Source organism: Triticum dicoccoides, chromosome 3A (assembly GCF_002162155.2).
Source record: "Triticum dicoccoides isolate Atlit2015 ecotype Zavitan chromosome 3A, WEW_v2.0, whole genome shotgun sequence".
NCBI classification, from domain to species: domain Eukaryota; kingdom Viridiplantae; phylum Streptophyta; class Magnoliopsida; order Poales; family Poaceae; genus Triticum; species Triticum dicoccoides.
In genome coordinates, this window is record NC_041384.1 from 8,274,611 (window position 1) to 8,292,202 (window position 17,592).

Sequence of the window (17,592 nt, forward strand, 5' to 3'; positions counted from 1 at the left end):
AAATCCTACCGAGTGAAGAGTAAACCTCTCACTCGGGGACTTAGCTGCAGCCCAGTGCTCGCCTAAGATATAAAAATCCTACCGAGTGAAGAGAAAACCTCTCACTCGGGGGCTTAGCTGCAGCCCAGTGCTCGCCTAAGATATAAAAATCCTACCGAGTGAAGAGCAAACCTCTCACTCGGGAGCTTAGCTGCAGCCCAGTGCTCGCCTAAGATATAAAAATCCTACCGAGTGAAGAGCAAACCTCTCACTCGGGGGCTTAGCTGCAGTCCTGTGCTCGCCTAAGTGGGTTAAGGAATAAGTCGACTGCAGTGAGCGTCTTGCTTTGAACCTGCAAAAGACATTTCAAGCCAAAAGCAATCATATTCAAACATCAAATTCAAGTTCGGAACGATACTTAAAGGAACCGAAAGTGCTCAGGCGTTAAGCCTGTTAAGGTTTATCGGTTACAACTCCACTCGGCATACCGAGGCAAATTTAAAGCGTCGAGCTTAAAAGAAGTTTTTTACCCCTCCTGTGGAGGGCTGGAAGGTGCAACAAACTCATCAAGATCAATTCCATCTGCGATCCAAGTGGCAGCAGCAATGAAAGTTTCCATAAAGGACCTGAAGTCGTGTTTCTTGGTGTTGGCCACCCGGAGGGCCGCCAGCTTGTCTTCTCGCGCATCTTTGCAGTGAACTCTGGCCAGACACAGAGCAACATCTGCACCGCACCGAGCCGAGGACTTTTTCCACTCCTGCACTCGACCAGGGACCGTGTTCAAGTGAGCCATCAGCGACTCGAGGTCGTGCTGGAGTGTCTCCCTGGGCCAGAGCGTTGAATCGATGCGAGATGTGGCGACCTTCAGCCTTGCAAGATAGTCCACGACAGCTGCAACATGGGACTCCAGTCGGAAAACATTCATGGCAACTTCGTCGTTCACCGGAGAATTGACGGGGTCAAGGTTTGGTTCCAGCCGGCTAGTCTCTTCTTCAAAGTCTTGACAAAATTCTGCAAGGGCGATCACCGAGTCAAGGCAATGGTCGAATGGAGAAATCACAGTTGAAAATGATTGTTTAGCGTAAAGGTTTACCTTCAAGCATAAGGAACAGCTTCTTGGCAAGGCCACTCAGGAAGGCCTCCAGATCATTTTTCTTCCCAAGAGCAGCTTTCAGATTGGTATTTTCTTGCTCAAGCTTGGTGACTGAAGCTAACTTCTCGTCAGCAAGCTTGATCTTCTCAGCTAGTTCAAGGTCTTTTTTCTGTTGGGCCTCCTTCACCTTACCTGCAAGTTACAGCAAGATCAGATTTTGAAACAAGTAAAGGGAAAAAGCAGTCGTCAAGGTCTCACCAAACATACCTTTGGTCTCCTCCTTTGCCTTCGTCAGATTCTCCTGAGCCAGCTTCAAATCCAGCTCGAGCTGAATGTGCTTGTTTTCCAGCTCAGTGTAGCGAGCCGCAAGGTCACAGGATCTCTGCGAAGAATCAATCGACTAAATGTCAAAGATAATTCACTTCCGAGTGGAAAAGGAAAAATCATGCGTTTCTAAGACTACAGCCGAACACAAGCATTCGACCGTAGTCTCGGGGACTACACCCAGTGGGTGCACTCAGCGTGCCCCCACTAATCCTATTGAAGACAGAGTCGACCAGTCGACCTCAAAAAAAAACAAGATGTATTCTTTAAGACTGTAATCGACTGCAAGCAGTCGACCACAGTCTCGGGGACTACACCCAGTGGGTGCACTCAGCGTGCCCCCACCGGTTTGCGAAATCCATTCGCCATAGTCGAATGACGGAAAGACTGAACTTATAAAGCCTAAGGCCGACTGCCAGCAGTCGACCTTAGCCTTGGGGACTACACCCAGCGGGTGCACTCAGCGTGCCCCCGCTAACACGGAGTTTAAATCGACACACCCAGTGGGTGATTACTATAAATTCTGGAAAGAAAAGTTTTTGATAGCATATCCTAACAGAACAAGTGGTGGTCGACTGACCTGAACATTGCTTTGAAGGGCAGAACTAGGTCGTAAGTTGCCTGGCTCGCATCCCGGATGGTCTTCAACTGCTCCATCATGATCCCTGCCTGGCGTATCGCCTCCTTCGCGGCACCAGCTTGGTCCTCTGGGACATGGTGCGTCGTGAAGAGGGAGGGCTGCAGAGCACTCGTCAGTGGATCTGCGAAGGACACAGTGTGTCGAGTGGTGTTCTCTTCCTCCGCGACCAGAGTCTCAGGCACCGTCACATCCTGGGGCACCCTGCCGGCAGACGTTTTCCTACTCCTTCTGTGCTTCAGCGGTTCCTCATCTTCATCATCATCAGGGAGAGTGATAACAACATTGGATGGAACTACAGAAAAGAATCAGAGCTAGAGATCATGAGTCAGTCGACTAGAAACGGTGTTAAGAGTATAGTACCAGGTTTTGAGGTCGCTGCGTCCTCCATCTCATGGTCGTCAGCCCGGGCTGAGGTCTCAGAAGTAGCAGCACTGCAACTCCAAAGAATCAGTCGACTGACTCCAGCACCAACCAGAGATAAAGTTCGCACAAAACAAGAAGACTTAAGCAGCATGATTACCCTGATATGGTGGGGATGGACACCTTCATCTTCGGCAGGAGCTTGGTCGGCTTTGACGGGGCCGCCCTGGGCTGCTTCGACGCCTTTTTAGTCGGCGCCGGAGAGGTGGTCCGAGGGCGCTTGGTCGACTGTGTAACAGTCGCAACCCCCTTGCCACGTTCAGTCGCAGGGTCATGGACAAGTTTCGACCGCCTTTCCGAGCGCGGTGGTGCGACCTCCTCCTCCTCCTCCTCTTCCTCGTCCTCATCGTCATCATCATCATCGTCATCATCATCATCATCATCCTCAGCGGCGTCCGAGTCCCACTCCTCCTCCTGGCTCTCGCCCCCGCTCGCTTCTCCCTCCTCGGTCGGAGCCTGTGCTCCATTGGGCATCGAGTACAGCTCAGTGAGGGCCTGATAGACATCAAGACAAAGATCAGTCGACCGATCGGCAGAGAAAACAGAAATAAATGTGACGAGAATACAATGGGAAGTGGAGCAGACATACCTTGTTTGGATCACTGTGGCAGTCGAGTGGAGGAATCCTTCTGGCTCCGCGAGGGTTATCCTTGTTCCCAGTAACAGCGGCCATCCACCTTTCCAGAGTGGCATCGTCGACTGCTTCTGGATTGACCCGAGTCACATCCTCAGTCCCGCAGTACAACCACATGCAATGGCTCCGGAATTGAAGAGGCTGGATACGACGCCTAAGAAAAACCTCCAGGAGATCCATACCCGTCACTCCCTCCCGAACCAACTGAACTACACGCTCCATCAGCATCTTCACGTCAGCTTTCTCCTCCGGAATCACCTTCAGAGAGGAGGGCTTGTTCACTCGGCCCATGGTGAACTGAGGGAGTCCACTCGACTGCCCCGGCGTCGGCTGATCCTGGCAGTAGAACCAGGTCGACTGCCAGCCTCTGACTGACTCGGGAAAAGTCATGGCTGGGAAGGTGCTCTTGTTCCTCACCTGGATCCCCAGACCCCCACACATTTGGACAACTCGGGTTTTTTCGTCACCTGGGCTCGCCTTCTTCACGGTCTGAGAGCGACACGTGAATATGTGCTTGAACAAGCCCCAGTGCGGTCGACAACCCAGAAAACTCTCACACATGGACACAAACGCGGCAAGATAGGCGATAGAATTCGGGGTGAAGTGGTGGAGTTGCGCCCCAAAGAAGTTCAAGAAACCACGGAAGAAAACGCTCGGCGGCAAAGAAAATCCGCGGTCGACATGGGTAGCCAGAAGCACGCACTCACCCTCTTCCGGCTGGGGCTGCCACTCTTTCCCCGGAAGCCTTGCAGCTCCATGGGGGATCAGGCCCTCGTTGGCCATGTCAAGCAGATCCTTCTCCGTGATGGTCGATTGGATCCAATCTCCCTGGACCCAGCCTTTCGGCAGGCGAGATCTAGACGAAGACCCGCCGCGACTGGTGGATCTCCCCTTCGCCTTCTCCGTCGCCGACGCCTTCTTCGCGCGTTCCAGCGCCGCCGTCTTCTCCCTGACCATGGCTGCCGGCGAGACGCACGAGGAGAAGTTGTGCGGAGGCGAGGGCGAGCGCGTTGGGCGGAGACGAAGGGAGCAGCGAGAGAATGCTGAGGCACTGCTCAAAAAACCCTCGCCGGGCGCATTTATAAGATCCCTTCCGAGTGGATGACTGGTGGGCCCGGTCGATCTAATCATATCCTGAAACAGTTCCGCGGACGTGATACGTGGCGAAAAAAGCGGCACGGGGATTGAGGCGTCTATGCCCTGTCCCATCCGAGCGCCGCGGACCGCCCCGCTTCGCGCGCTTCCTCAAATTTCGTATCCCGCGGAATCCGCGAACGGCAGATCGGTCTGCCAGACGCGGGATTTCCTGCGATCCGTCGCTCGGAAATCGGCAAAGTCCAAAAGATCACTCGACGAAAGAAAAGAATGGATCGAGTCGACTCAAGAAAGATTGCTCACTATCAACAAAGAGATTTTTTTTGGTTCAAAACAACGCACGACCAGTATGCGAAGGCTAATCAGAAACAGCATCAACTCCTTCATCACTCAAGCCTCAATTCATTCGGGGGCTAATGATGGAGTCATGTACCTAGGGTAGGGTCACAGACCTGATCTAAGTACCCTGCCCAAGGACACCCTTAGAAGAGATCACCTTCCAGTCGACCTACGAGGGACTCACTCGACTGACTTGAAGGACTCGACCACGAAGACTCACTCGACCACCAGAAGGTCAAGAGGCACTCTGCACTGCAACGGTCTGTAATTAAGTAGACTTTATGATAGTAAAGACACTTTATGTGGGGCGTTACCAGTAACGCACCGGACTTAATGTACCTTAAACCCTTCATTACGTGGGTTGACTGGGGTCCTGGCGCACTCTATATAAGCCACCCCCCTCCACAGGCAGAAGGGTTCGGCACCCTGTAATTCATATACACATAATCCACTCGACCGCCTCCGGGCTCCGAGACGTAGGGCTTTTACTTCCTCCGAGAAGGGCCTGAACTCGTACATCTCTTGTGTTTACAACCTCTCCATAGCTAGGACCTTGCCTCTCCATACTTACCCCCCACTCTACTGTCAGACTTAGATCCACGACACCTATTTTATTCAAGACAAAAATTCTTGCATGGCAGGGGATGCGCTAGTAGAATAGTGAAAATTTAAAATTATAAGTTGAAGCAAATGAAGCATAAGTTTTGCATTCAAATAATAATTGACAAAGTGACTTACTGTATCAACTTCGAATGTCTCATCCAGCTTGATGCTGAAGCGCCTACCATCAACAAGGAAATTTTGGTCGCACAGGCCGCGCTGGTCTTCACAGTGTTCACACAAAATAAAATCTTTTTCGTCGCCAGATGACATTTCCTATGTTCATATAGGTGAAACATTAAACACCTATATCTAGCCAAATATATATTCATCTAACATTTGACATTAATATATCTAACTATATATTCAATTGACATTACTATATATTTAACTTTTCTATCTAATTCATCTAACATTCGACATTAATCTAACATTTATATAAACTCAAAATATATAAAAAAATAAATAAACAGAAAAACTCATTAACAAATAATATTTTAATTAGATCATCAAATCTCATATACCTAAATTTTTTTACTAAAATAAACTAGTTATATTAATTATTCAACTAGTTCCAATCTCATATACCTAAATTTTCTTACTAAAAATAAACTAGTTATATTAATTATTCCACTAGTTCTAATCTCATATACCTAAATTTTCTTACTAAAAATAAACTAGTTATATTAATTATTCAACTAGTTCTAATCTCTAGTTCGACAATTTTTCTATCTAGCTAGCTAATTCATCTAACATTCGACATTAATCTAACATTCGATCATCTAATTAACTTTTCTAAAAAACAGAAAATAAGTAAAAAAAAATGTGTATGTGTGTGTATGTGTGTGCGTATGCATGTGTGTGTATATATACGTATATGTTGTACGTATGTGTGTATGTGTGTGTGTATGCGTGTGTGTGTGGTATATGTGTGTGTGTGTGTGTGCGGCCCCGTACGTCGCCACCCTGTACGTACGAGCGGGGGCGCCGGCGTACGGGGCGGGGGCGCCGGTGTGTGTGTATGTGTGTGTATGTATGTGTGTGTATGTGTGTGCGGGAGCGAGACAGAGAGGTACGGCCGCGGCGATGGCGACGGACGGCGGCGGCTTTCGGGGCGGCAGCGCGAGACGACGATGACGACGGGCGGCGGCGGGGACAGCGACGATGACGATGGACGACGGGCGGCGACGACGGGATCGAGCGACGCGCGCGGCGGAGGTTGGAGACGAAGTGGGGATGAAACTGAAATTTTCGTAAGAGCTATATATATAGGATGGGCCTTTAGTACCGGTTGGTGGCTCCAACCGGTACTAAAGGCCTATTTTCGCCAGGCCAAGCGGCGCGAAACGAAGGCTTTTAGTACCGGTTGGAGCCACCATCCGGTACTAAAGGGGGGGCCTTTAGTATCGGTTGGAGCCACCAACCGGTAATAAAGGCCTTGCGCTGCCACCCCAAAGTTTAGTCCCACCTCGCCCGGCGAAGGGCAGCCGCACTGGTTTATAAACCCAACCGCGGCTACCTCTTCGAACTCCTCTATATAGCAGGCTTCTGGGCCTAATTAATTAGGGCACGTTGCCCTGTGAGTCTGCTGGCCCTCCTGGGCCTGCATTTGCACACCCTAGGTCTGGTAGACCCACAGGGCAGTGTGCCAACAAATTTGTTATATAGTTTTTTCTTTTCTGCATTACTTATTTTCTTTTATTTATTTTTGAGTAGTTTTTATATAGTTTTTTCTTTTCTGCATTATTTATTTTCTTCTATTTATTTTTGAGTAATTTTTTTGTATAGTTTTTTTATTTTCTGCATTATTTATTTTTGTATTGTCCGAAACCCTGATACTCGGAAAGAGTTTGTCCAATTTGTACACGAAGTGCGTCCAGTTTTTGCCGTGACCCTCTCTACTCTTTCGCGCATGCTATGCAGGTGATATGATGATACCATGCCAAGTTTCAACATTTTCAGGATTCATTTTGTAGTGATTTTCAATTTCACGGTCATTTAGCTCTCTAAACAACTAGGTAAATGACCGAAAAACAACAAATGATGTCAGAACATGTTGGAAATTGATGACGTTGCTTTAAATGCTGCATACTGAACACAAAAGAAGTCCGGAGTTTAAATAAGTTATTAAAAATAAAAAAGAGGTGCAATGCTGGTTAATTTGCTTCAAGCCATTCGGAATAGTGTAGACTGCACTGCACATAGCTCAGTGCAATCTATGCTATTCCGCAAGGCTTGAAGCTAATCAACATGTAGGTGAGCATTGCAACTCTTCTTCATTGTCTGTGCACTCACGGCTTATAAACCGCTCATACTGCCTCTCTCTTGGCGAAGATCACAAGATAGTTTGGTTAAATTGCATTACTTGTAAGTCGAGTTAACATGGATGCTTATGATGCAAGAGCAACAACAAAAGTGAAAATTTGGCACAAATAGGTAGTTGTGTAACTAAAATAGGTAGGACGAGAGATAGCTCTTATGTCACAAAAAAGAAGTTGTATCAAACATTTTATGTCGGATCTAGAACAAACCAATCGGTATCGCCATCATACAGCCCAACCGTGGCTCGTGATGCATATATATGCATATCAAATGCACGGTTGAACGTATGATGGCGAATCCGAATGATTTGTATTCAGTCGATGAACTGGTAGATGTATGCAGTCGATGAACTGGTAGATGTATGTAGTCGATGAACTGAAAGACTTATGCAGGGAAGGCGAGAGGTGGGCTAGCTATATATAGGGTCGTCTGGCTCACAAAGTGATTGTGGTAGTTTCGATCCAACGACTCACATGAGCTAGAAAGAAACACACCCTTGATCCAACGACTCGCAAGAGCTAGAAAGAAACACACGATCCGTGTGATTCTTCCTGATTGGTGGGATGCACATTAGTACCCACTCCGGACTCCGAAACCCTGATACTCGGAAAGAGTTTGTTCAGTTTGTACACGAAGTGCGTCCAGTTTTTGCCGTGACCCTCTCTACTCTTCCGCGCATGCTATGCGGGTGATATGATGATACCATGCCAAGTTTCAACATTTCCAGGATTCATTTTGTAGTGATTTTCAATTTCACGGTCATTTAGCTCTCTAAATAATTAGGTAAATGACCGAAAAACAACAAATGATGTCAGAACATGTTGGAAATTGATGACGTTGCTTTAAATGCTGCATACTGAACACAAAAGAAGTCCGGAGTTTAAATAAGTTATTAAAAATAAAAAAGAGGTGCAATGCTGGTTAATTTGCTTCAAGCCATTCGGAATAGTGTAGACTGCACTACACATAGCTCAGTGCAATCTATGCTATTCCGCAAGGCTTGAAGCTAATCAACATGTAGGTGAGCATTGCAACTCTTCGTCATTGTCTGTGCACTCACGGCTTATAAACCGCTCATACTGCCTCTCTCTTGGCGAGGTGGGACTAAAAACAGCTTGCCATAACCTCGTTAGTACCGGTTCGTGGTAAGAACCGGCACTAAATGGTGATGGTGGGGCCATAGCCTGACCGCAGGCTGATGCAGCCTCTTTAGTACCGGTTCGTGGCATGAACCGGTACTAAAGGTTCGCCACGAACCGGTACTATTGATCGACGCCACGAACCGGCACTAATGTACACATTAGTGCCGGCTCTAATTCAAACCGGCACTAATGTGCTTCACGTTTGACCCTTTTTCTACTAGTGCATATACCTCCCGGGGGGTTCCGGTAACCTCCCGGTACTCCGGTAAAATCCCGATTTCACTCGGAACACTTCCGATATCCAAATATAGGCTTCCAACATATCAATTTTTATGTCTCGACCATTTCGAGACTCCTCGTCAAGTCCGTGATCACATCTGGGACTCCGAACAAACTTCGGTACATCAAAATGCATAAACTCATAATATAAGTGTCATCGAAACCTTAAGCGTGCGGACCCTACGGGTTCGAGAACAATGTAGACATGACCGAGACACGTCTCCGGTCAATAACCAATAGCGGAACCTGGATGCTCATATTGGCTCCTACATATTCTACGAAGATCTTTTATCGGTCAGACCGCATAACAACATATGTTACTTGCCCGAGATTCGATCGTCGGTATCTCAATACCTAGTTCAATCTCGTTACCGGCAAGTCTCTTTACTCGTTCTGTAATACATCATCTCACAACTAACTCATTAGTTGCAATGCTTGCAAGGCTTATCTGATGTGTATTACCGAGAGGGCCCAGAGATACCTCTCCGACAATCGGAGTGACAAATCCTAATCTCGAAATACGCCAACCCAACATGTACCTTTGGAGACACCTGTAGAGCACCTTTATAATCACCCAGTTACGTTGTGACGTTTGGTAGCACACAAAGTGTTCCTCCGGTAAACGGGAGTTGCATAATCTCATAGTCATAGGAACATGTATAAGTCATGAAGAAAGCAATAGCAACATACTAAACGATCGGGTGCTAAGCTAATGGAATGGGTCATGTCAATCAGATCATTCACCTAATGATGTGATCCCGTTAATCAAATAACAACTCTTTGTCCATGGTTAGGAAACATAACCATCTTTGATTAACGAGCTAGTCTAGTAGAGGCATACTAGTGACACTCTGTTTGTTTATGTATTCACACATGTATTATGTTTCCGGTTAATACAATTCTAGCATGAATAATAAACATTTATCATGATATAAGGAAATAAATAATAACTTTATTATTGCCTCCATGGCATATTTCCTTCACACCTTTTAGTCCCGGTTGGTGGCTCCAACCCGGACTAAAGGGGTTCTGCAATTTTCAAACTCTACCCCCCCTATCGCCTTTTGAGTTAAAAAAAAAGATAAAACTTCAAAAATTAAAATCCTTCGAGATGTAGTTATGTTACTACATCTACTAGTTAGGGAAATTAAAAAACATACATTTCGACATGTTTTGCAAAAAAAAGTTTTATGAAAAAGTAAAACGACCATAACTTTTGCATACGATGTAAAAAAATGTATAATATAGCAAAATGTTTAGTACGAAAAGACAGTTCCGAATTCGACCGCCATAGGCCGTTTTGGAAATTTTTAGAATCCTCAAATTCTGAAAGGAAAAAAGGTTATGCTCAAATTTCAGTTTTTTTGAATTTTGGTCAAACTATGGTCTAACTACTTATTCAAGAAATATTAGTGTTAATAAATAATAATTGTTTTTTACAATAATAGTTTCAAACTCAAATGGTGCACGTGTGACTTCATGCTCAAGCTAAACTCCTAAGGGTTAATATGATTCTGCAACCGGCACTAAAGGGCCCCCTAGTTCTGGTTCAACACAACCCGGGACCAAAGGCCCACCACGTGGCACGAGTCCCACTCAAATAAATCGTCGAACCTTGCAATACAAGCACCTTAGAATAGCCGTGAGTTAATCTGTGATTTCTTCTTTTGATCTCACTGTTTCTTGTGTTCTAACTTCTAATGACTGATGGGACTGTGCTGCAGCATCTTTTGGAGTTCAACGGACGGCGTGATCTTAACTATGAGGATAGAGAGATGCTAATAGAAGACCTGGTATGCTTGAGAGGTTTTGATACATTTTTTCCATTAAAATACTCTGTTTTGCTGATCTGTCCTCAGTTCCTTCTGACTCTGATTAGCATGCAGGTAAGGGAAATCACAGCATTATGGCAGACAGATGAGCTGAGGCGCCATAAACCTACACCAGTTGATGAAGCTAGGGCTGGTAAGAAATTAAGGCTTCTGGCTTTCCGGTTTGTCCATGCATGATACTCCCTCCGTCCCAAACTTCTTATCTTAGATTTGTCTAGATACAGCTGTATCTTACATCCGTATCTAGACAAATCTAAGACAAGAAGTTTGGAACGGAGGGAGTACTATAAATGATTTCAAAAATAATTTCTTGACTCTCGCAGGCCTTCATATTGTGGAACAATCTCTCTGGAAATCGATACCACGCTATCTTCGCCGTGTCAGCAATGCTCTAAAGAAGGTTGCGACAACAATTACTGCGATTTGATGAATTTAACTTCTGTTTCACTCCCTGGAGCAATTTTAAAATTTTCTTTTTAACACTACGCATATAGCATACTGGCAAGCCTCTTCCACTAACCTGCACACCAATCAAATTTGGTTCATGGATGGGTGGCGACCGAGACGGGAATCCTAATGTCACATCAAAAGTAAGCTTACTGGTTTGATGATGCTTATTCACTAGTCTTGCTTGCGTTTAACTGTGTATATGGTCGATGTTTTTTTTTTCCTTTTTCTTCCGTATTAGAGGGGTTGTACTTGATTGAAACAATTTTCATTTCTATGCAGGTGACTCGGGATGTTTCCTTGATGGCCCGTTGGATGGCAATTGACCTGTACATCCGACAACTAGACAGTCTCAGCTTTGAGTTATCCATCAAGAAATGTAGCGATAAGCTTGCAACCTTAGCCAATGAAATCTTGCTCAAAGGTTAATTAGTTTCATGATTATCCACCCAAGTTTTCCAATCTTAGTTAATGACTAAAGCCTATTACCAGAGGCTGCTTTGGTATGGCCATTTTATGGCACTGTCGGAAATGCCTAGTTAGTTTGAAGATCACACCTCCTCGGTGTAATAGCAATATGTATACGTCTTACACCAATATCATCTGTAAAACACATATTTTCATATCATATTTTTTATTTATGTTGATAATTGGAGTGGATTTCTCAGACTCAGAGTCGACATCCGAAGAGAAGAAGGCCAATCCTTGGACCAAAACAGGACCAGAAAACAACTTAAAACGGCCGCCTAGGATGGGGATGCATACTCAGCCTCCTTCTGGTGCTGATCTTCCATCATTGACAGGTAGAATCTCTGTCATGTGATCTGCTCAACTTAAAACTTTATGTGCTGCTGCATCAGATACAATCATTTCACTTAAGTTCACAATTTTTTGGTCTATATTAACACCTGAATTTCTTGTTCCAAAATCTATGTAAAATTTGCAGTGGCAGTTGTTAGTCATGTCTTAGTTTATATCTTCACCCTTTTCTAATCTAGGACTTGTATCTGATGCAGAATGCAGTGATAGCGAATCTCAATTCAGAATAGTAAAACTTCCATGCAACCCGAAACATCAGGTTTGAACTATCCTTTTTTTTTGACCCCGAAACGTAGAACAATTGTTCTACGGTAATTTTCATTAATAGTTTAAATATGTACAGAAGGAAAAGAAAAATAAATTACAGGTAGATTACCCAACTCCTGTTTTTTCTAACATGGGAAAAATGTTAATCACTGAGAACTATGGTAAGAGGGAAATCATCAGGTTTGAACTATTCCAATGTCTCATAGCATAGCTCGTGGGATAACATTCTGGCTACCCCAAAGTGCATTGTTCACATCTGGTGCAATATGTATAAACATGTATGCTGGGAACTGTTATTATGAAACTAGAGGATACCCCGCGCGTTGCTGCGGGAATTGGTTGATGAAAATTTGGGTTGATAACATAAGTGCAATGGATTATGTATAAACATGTATGTTAGGAACTGGTATTATGAAATGTGGTGAAAACATAAGTGCCATGGATTATGGCTGCATCGTGTCACCCAGATTCAATAACCGTAGTTAGCAAGCATTAGCCTGGATGCCGGGATACACAGGTGTCATTGTAATCCTTTTTTTTTCTCCACTAATTCTTTGCTTGTCTTCTCCAGGGAATCCAAATTCCAACAGAAAGAAGTGAGGAGAGTCACAGTCCAGTGCAGTCTCCTGGTCGTCGTCCAGGATCATCACATATGAGTCGAACTCCAAGTGGTAGTCAACTAAGGAAAATGTTGTTCACAGAATCCAAGATAGGCCGGTCAAGCTTCCGAAAGCTTCTAGAGCCAGGCCTATCAGATAAACCAGGAATTACGCCATACAGGATTGTCCTTGGTAATGTGAAAGAAAAGGTTAGAAAGCAAACTTCTTTTATGAAACTTCTTCCAAGCGTAAGTTAATTTAGCATTGTTTGAGTATCAAATTGGTGTTGTACTGCTAGATTTTCAGTAGTATTAAATTTAGCCCAATCTCAAGAAGAGAATATCAATCGGCGGAGATAGGTAGAATAGAATTTGGTAGCGTCAAAATTGTTACGAGGTAGAGAGATACTTCGTATGTCGTCTCATCTCTAACATGAATTCAATCTGACTCTTAGCTTGTTACAAACGCACCTTTCTCCATGGCTTATGTTCACAACACTTTGAAACTTGCCTGACTGAAAATCTGACACGAGAGATGCCCGCTGCTCCTGGTGGAGAGGTTATATACTTATATACTCTCAGCTTTGATAGCAATGTACTATTTGAATCTCAATGAGAACCAGCAGTGCTAGGTGTAAACGAGACGAACACTATTTTTTTTTTACAGAATTAAACGTTCATCTTTGACTACCTTTATTTGTATATTTCTATTTTCAGATGATGAAGACACGAAGACGGCTTGAGCATCTTCTTGAGGATCTACCATGTGACTCTGATCCTGCAGAATATTATGAAACACCGGATCAACTTTTAGAGCCTTTGCTCTTGTGCTACGACTCACTGGTAAGTCTTCATTAACAACTATTGCCTTCAGATCTTTGGGTTTGTCATTCTACAGTAAATATTTTTTGGGCATGCCAATAACCCTCAATATTGCATGAAAGTCCATTTTGTAGAAAAAAAGCGCAAACCTTTATTACTTTATGAATTCAAACTGTTCACGTAATAGAATGAGCAAAGGCAAATAAGAAAAGTATACTCTGTTATATCATTTATCACATCATCTGTCTTTTGTACTGAGTAGCACGTGCGCTTTAATTATTTTGTGAAGCAATCATGTGGATCTAGCATTCTTGCCGATGGCCGGCTGGCCGATCTTATACGAAGGGTTGCCACCTTTGGTATGGTGCTAATGAAGCTGGACGTCCGCCAGGTATCTATTACAATTATTATTACTGCTACTTGTGATTTCTCAGATGTAATTGTGCCTAATATGTAATATTGGCTCCCAAAAAGCATAGGTAAAATTCAGTCATGAATAAAAACTAAATATTTACTGCTTCAGGAATCGGGCCGGCACACAGAAGCGCTTGACGCCATTACGTCTTACTTCGATCTTGGCGTTTATAGTGAGTGGGATGAGGAAAAGAAGCTGGATTTCTTGACTAGGGAGCTGAAAGGGAAGCGCCCTCTAGTTCCCCCATACATAGAGGTAATTTTTTGCATACATAAATCAAATATTTACATATAATTGATCGGTTACAGTGTAAAGAAAGGGAGCGAAAGATAACCTTTGCCTAGTTGAGAAGATTTACATCTGTGTCTTTCCCTTCCTGTCTTTTAGGTTAATGCTGATGTGAAAGAAGTTCTCGACACCTTCCGCGTTGCTGCAGAACTCGGGAGCGACTCGCTTGGAGCATATGTGATTTCAATGGCCTCCAATGTATGATGAGACACCACTTCTGTTATTATCAACTAATGAAGCAAACATGAATATTCAGTTACCTTTTATCTTCTCCAATTTAAGAGTTCTGACTAAATCTCACCTGAACTTACCTAGTGGAGTCATATATAGCACTCATATCCCAGATCACAAACTGTATTTGGTTGGCACCAGTTCTGATTTGCAGGTGTTTGTACTTCCTTTCAGGCCAGTGATGTCCTTGCTGTCGAGTTGTTGCAGAAGGACGCAAGGCTAACAGTTAGTGGGGATCTCGGAAGGGAATGTCCCGGTGGAACGTACGCATGATTATCTATCTATGCATGATATAAGTTCTAAATTTCTCATGAAATTTCTTGTCATGTTCTTCAATCCACAGCTCTATGATCAAATCAACTGATGAACCTGAAAGCATCTATGCGTGATCAATTTAACTGTAAACCTAGAGCCTGAAATCAGCTGACTACAACCCTACCAATTGGTTACATTAACAGAGATGCTGATTGAAGGAAAGAATAATAAATATATTCAAAATCAATGTCTCTTCTTTGGTGAACACGCAGGTTAAGAGTTGTTCCCTTGTTCGAGACGGTGAAGGATCTTCGAGAAGCCGGTTCAGCGATCAGGAAGTTGCTGGCCATTGACTGGTACAGGGAGCATATCATCAAGAACCACAACGGCCACCAAGAGGTAGAAATAGAATAATGCTTCTATTGGCTGGCGTTAATCTTCATCTCCGCCAATTATCTGAACAATCTTGCTAAATCTCAGTCGACTAAGACTTGGTTATGTCTCACTCGATGTTATATTCATGAGATTTTACATTAACACCCGTGCAAATCTTTCTTTTCAGTTTTTCTTTTATCTTTCTTATTACACGTGGTTTTATCTAAAACCGTACTCTTGCTGAACGTTGCAGGTCATGGTGGGCTACTCTGATTCTGGCAAGGACGCCGGCCGTTTCACAGCGGCGTGGGAGCTGTACAAGGCGCAGGAGGACGTCGTGGCGGCGTGCAACGAGCACGGCATCAAGGTGACGCTCTTCCACGGCCGCGGCGGGAGCATCGGGCGCGGCGGTGGGCCGACGTACCTGGCCATCCAGTCACAGCCCCCCGGCTCGGTGATGGGCACGCTGCGGTCGACGGAGCAGGGCGAGATGGTGCAGGCCAAGTTCGGGCTGCCGCAGACGGCGGTGCGGCAGCTGGAGATCTACACGACGGCGGTGCTGCTGGCCACCCTGCGGCCACCGCAGCCGCCGCGGGACCCCAACTGGCGGCACGTCATGGAGGAGATCTCCCTCGCAAGCTGCGCGCACTACCGGCGCACCGTGTACGAGGACCCAGCCTTCGTCACCTACTTCCAGGAGGCGACGCCGCAGGCGGAGCTGGGCTACCTCAACATCGGCAGCCGCCCGGCAAAGCGCAAGGCGGCGATCACGGCCGCCGGCGGCATCGCCAGCCTGCGCGCCATCCCGTGGGTGTTCGCGTGGACGCAGACGCGGCTAGCGCTGCCGGCGTGGCTGGGCGTCGGCACGGGGCTCCAGGACGCGCGCGACAAGGGCCGCACCGAGGACCTCCGGGCCATGTACGAGGAGTGGCCCTTCTTCTAGTCCACGCTCGACCTCATCGAGATGGTGGTGGCCAAGGCCGACGCGCCCATGGCCAAGCACTACGACGACGTGCTCGTGCTGTCGCCGGAGCGGCGCGCGCTTGGGGAGGAGCTGCGGCGGGAGTTGGCCAGGGCGGGGAGCTGTGTGCTGGCCGTCAGCGGGCACACCAAGCTGTCGGCCAACAACCGGAGCCTGAGGAGGCTGATCGAGAGCCGGCTGCCGTACCTCAACCCCATGAACATGCTGCAGGTGGAGGTGCTGCGCCGGCTGCGCCGAGACGACGACAACCACAAGCTCCGTGACGTGCTGCTCATAACCATCAACGGCATCGCCGCGGGGATGCGCAACACCGGCTGATCCATCCCGGTGGAGACTTCTCTTTTTTGGCACAGGAATCAATCTCTGTAGCTTGCTTGCAGGAATCTACAGTAGTATTTATGAACACAAAATCTTGCATGGTACATTCTGCTGATCGACGAGGAGATGTATAGGCGTTCGTTGCCTCGAATGTGTTGTCAAAATACAGTGCATTTGTAAAGCCATATACGTACTACTTTGTAAACTTTGATCAAGTATATAGGAAAAAAGTATACCTATATTTACATTATCAAATCTATAGTGACCCTAATTTGTTTCAAATACATTTGTTAACATAGACATAGACTAGGTTCTATATCTGTAGAGTCGAGCTGTTGTTCTTTCCAGACGTGTTTGGTTGCTCGCAGTGATTTTGGCTACATTGCATGTGTATCTAGGTGGGACCGGTTGAGGAAAACAGGGGGAAAATCACCATCCGCACATCGTTGGGTTGCCCGCATCTAAGTTGTCTGCATTAGGGGAGAAGTTTTAGCATGACGTTTGGTGTCCTACATTGGCTCGGGTCATGCAACTACATGGTGTTTGGTTGCATGTAGGCAGCGAGGTATGCTTACCTTGTACCGTACGTGGTGAGCTTACTAGCTACACCTTATATATGATCACACCGATCACACCAATAAAACAACACTACAATCACGACGAATTGGACGATGATGATGAAGTTCTTGATATGAAACAGACCAAACTTTCGAGGAGCCTTGCCTACTTCAACATTGCTTGCATGCTTGTGCACAAATTTGAAGTAAGCATCCATTGCCTGCTGCCTAGTGTTAAATCCTTTGTAAGAGTTCTCTTGGTAACAATTGACTTGTTCTTCTCATGCTTCGTATAGATAAAAGCTTAGCATACATCTACTTGTTTCAAAGATAACTCTTGTTCAAGATTTATTTTGTCAATGGATGTTTTATTTCAATAACATATTTTGTTTTAACATCACATACAGTAGGTCATTTAGCTGGGCATGCTGGCAGGTTGACAACATGATGTGATGTGATGTGATGTTATGTTTTTAATTTTTATAGATAAAAGCTTAGCAAAGTGCAGATAATTTTTTA

General features: G+C 45.4%; 1 pseudogene; it reads left to right on the forward strand.

Moving 5' to 3' along the window:
• LOC119271677 overlaps window positions 1-16,516 on the forward strand; it is a 68,715-nt pseudogene extending 52,199 nt beyond the window's left edge.
• The last annotated feature ends 1,076 nt before the right edge of the window (window positions 16,517-17,592 follow it).